This window comes from Cucurbita maxima, unplaced genomic scaffold, assembly GCF_002738345.1.
Source record: "Cucurbita maxima cultivar Rimu unplaced genomic scaffold, Cmax_1.0 Cma_Scf00001, whole genome shotgun sequence".
Lineage (NCBI taxonomy): Eukaryota > Viridiplantae > Streptophyta > Magnoliopsida > Cucurbitales > Cucurbitaceae > Cucurbita > Cucurbita maxima.
The window spans coordinates 11,350,922-11,354,643 of record NW_019272017.1 but is presented as its reverse complement, the minus strand read 5'-3'; the positions used below and the strand labels follow the sequence as shown (position 1 = coordinate 11,354,643).

Below are 3,722 nucleotides of genomic sequence, written 5' to 3'. Positions count from 1 at the left end.
TGCTTGGCAGCGTTCTTCTCTCTCCTCCTGCGTTTTTTCCAAATTTTCGAGAAACGTGAGTTTTTAGCGTTCTCGATCCATTTTCTTTCAATTTTTATATCTTTCAATCCATAATCCGAATCACTTCACGAATATTGTAGATCTCATATTCTATTTCTATCATATATTCTTCTTATATTGTCTTGGTAATCACAAGTCTTATTATTCGAGTTCAAATTTGCAGAAAAATACGAGTTTTTACCGAAAATCGTGTTTTCTTGAAACTCCGATTCGAACGGAAATCTCGACCGCCTTCACTCCAAAACTTACGAAGATGACACTTCGAGGGAAAAGTCCAAGAATCACTCAAAACCGTCACTAACACACCAAAATCTCGATAAACATCTCGATCTAGACATTCGCGGACTAATCTTAAGTTCTTAGACGTTTTTGACGAAATAGGGAGATGTGATTCGTGAAAGCACCTTGCCTCGGACTACTAAAGGTTTAGGTTGAGGATTCTCAGTTCTTTAGCGTCGATTTTTTTATCAAATCTTCTCCTCCAACCTCAAAACTCTAATCTCCTTTCTCAGATCTCCAGCGTCAATTCCATCATTGTGCCTAAATTTTGAAAATCGTAAAAGGTCAATTTAATTATATTATTTCACAACTTAAATAAAAATAGTTCATAATTAATGTCTAATTTTACCTTAAAATTTGTTACGGAACATTACTAAAAAGAAATCAAAGAATATTGACTAAAGTAGAATATAGTTGTGCATATATTAGTAAATGTTTTCCAAATTTTATGAATAAAACAAACTTAACATCACATAAAAAATCACATAAAAAATGTTATGAGAAAAGTAATAATAGTTTTAAACTAGCGTATTGTTTTCATAGGCCAATAAAATCTAAACCAATTTTGGTGCAATCAGTGGGCTTAAACGACATCGTCATATTGTCAATATCATACCCAACCAAAAAATTTGCCATCATACTGTTCCCGATGAGTGCGTCCTTGTCGTCAACGCCCATCGCGGTGAAGCAAAAGTGATATGAACCAAAAAACATCAATCATACAATATACTTCAATGACGACGTGAAGTAAAGGTTGTCAAAATTATCAAAAGGTTTCAATGCATGCCACATTGAAGAAGAGTGAAGTTTGATTGTTATAAATTTTGGGTGGGTTACAATTTAGAGTTTTTAGGACATTTTATTTACTTTAGGTTACAATTACATCATGGTTAATTATGACCATTAAGTATGAATGTTACAACTCTTGGAATGACTAGTAGTTTCATTTTGAGGCTATATAAAGCCATGTATGTTGTATTTGTAAGAGACTTGGAAAATATAGTAAAAGAAGCATTTGTGCTCTTCTTTGGCTAATGGCTAAGTTTCTTTGCAATTCTATGTGAGTTTAGGTTGCATGTAGAATCATTCAAGCTCGACATGATCAATCTTGTTTGTGGAGTGATTCGAATTTCAAGCAAGTGTTCTTGCCTTGAGATGTTTGATCAACAAGAATCATTCAAGCTAGACATGATCGATCTTGGTTGTAGAGTGATTCGAATCTCAAACAATGTTCTTGCCTTGAGATATTCGATCAACAAGGTAATCCGAATCTTACTTCCCTTGTAGTGGTTCCTTATCTTATAAAAAAGGACCCATCTGACATCTTATTGAAAGTCTGAACCGTACTCAATCAAAGATCCACGCCGCCGTAGAAGTGCAGAGTCATCACCAAATCCTCCAAATTATCTTTGTAGCAAAGAGTATCATCGTCAATGGGCTTCGACGAGATATGCCGTCGAACTTCGGCAGCCAATCGACGGTACAATTCTTTGGGGAGGAGAATCGGCGGCAAGCCGGTATCGAGAACCGCGTTCCCCTTGGCCGGAGGTCCCGACGTATTGTACGGAATGAGGATTTTTTCGACGGAGATTCCCGTGAGGGTGAGAGAGTAAGATGTTTGGTCGGATGTTCAAACGAGTTGGGTTGTGATGACTCCGGGTCCTTTAACTTCAGAACCCGACCCGATAAAGAGGCTACTTGAGATTCTCGGATCGGTGTTGTATGGCATCAGACAAAGGGAGAACTTTTTGCCGCCGACAGATGGACCTCTCTGTGAATATGAATTTACATTAACTATAAGGTTTTGAACTTTATAGTTATTTGAATAAGAATATAATTAACGGTTCATTTCAATATTTAATGCGAATAATGTTTTTAAAAATATTAATAATAATTGAATGTGATAATATATATATACCTGAGAAACGAAGGAAATCGCTCCTCTTCCAAATCCGATCAATCCCATTTCATTGGCATTAAACTTTCCACTATTATTATGTCTGCAACCAAACACCACCCCCGAAAACGGCGTCGTTTCTCCAGACCTCGAAGTTACAGCCATTTTTCCGTCACCAATTCTCCCTGCGTAGATTCGCTTCCATACCCATAGCCGTACTTACACGTGTTGGTGCTGGAGCACGCCGCACCAAACCCCCTCAAATGGCACTGCGGCGACTTGCAAGAAAGGGTTCGAAAGGTTGACAATTTCGAAGGGTCGTAAATTGGATTCGTTTGACAACATTTCGCACATGGACGACACTGAGCCCAAAATAAATTGCTGCCAGTGTCGAGGATTGCATGCATCTTCGTGGCGGCGTTCCGACAGCGATTTTCACTATAAATTCGCTGGTTTCCGGCCAAATTTGTGATTTGGTTGCCATTGGCGAAACGTTGCCGGGTGAGAGTCTGCGACGGATGAGTTCCAGCTCGAGACCACCGCCTTTGCCGGTGGTGGACTTGGCGATGGAAAGCAGTGCGAGAAGGAGAAATATGGTAGGCACCATGGGATTGCATGGGTTTTAAATTTCTTTGTCTTATTTATATGCGTGAGAGATATAATGACGTGAAAATTGAAATTATTACGTAGAGCTAAGGATGGCCGTGTTTTTTGGTATTGCTTCACTGTTTTTTTAATATAAAAATAGAATGTTATTTAAGTATTTATTTAGTTATTTCTATTTACTTAGATCGTTTTAAATTTTCATATTTCCAACACTTTATTAAATTTAGTTTTAATTTAAATAAGGTGAACAAAAATATTTAAATATTATATTTCTTATTCTATTTTAATAATTATCTTTGTAATAAAACTGTGTAAACTTTTAAAATTAGCTTATGTACAGTAATTTAAAAAACAAAATAGTATTTCGATCTTTTATTTAATTTAACTAATTAAATAAATTTAATAGGTTGCTTGATTATAAATTAATCATGTACATTTATTTATTTGATTAACTATAAATTAAATTTAGACCTAAATAATGTAACAGAATATTTGTAATTCTATTTTAATAATTTATTCCATATTCTTATTTTAATAATTATCTTGGAATAAATGAATTAAATAAAACTATATAAACTTTTAAATTTATCTTGGTAATTAATTAATTAATTAAGGTTTGATATTATTCAAAGGAAAATACTTTAATAAAGGGTCCAAAAAAAAATCTAAAATAAAAGAACAGAATATGAGTATGTTAATAGTCGGGAAAAGTTTTAAAATTGTGATAAATAATAATGAATGCTATATTTTTAATTTTTAAACAAAAACTCATATCAAATCACGTTTTAGAACATGAGGGCAACTTCAAAATTGTTAAAATCATTTCAAGTTCAAAATTATTTTAAATCATATTTTAATCATTCAAATAATCTATTATTAT

The 3,722-nt window shown here is 34.1% G+C and overlaps 1 pseudogene; it reads right to left on the bottom strand.

Annotated features, from left to right (window-relative positions):
* Positions 1-876: 876 nt before the first annotated feature.
* On the bottom strand, positions 877-2,843 carry LOC111488630 (annotated as a pseudogene).
* Positions 2,844-3,722: the final 879 nt, after the last annotated feature.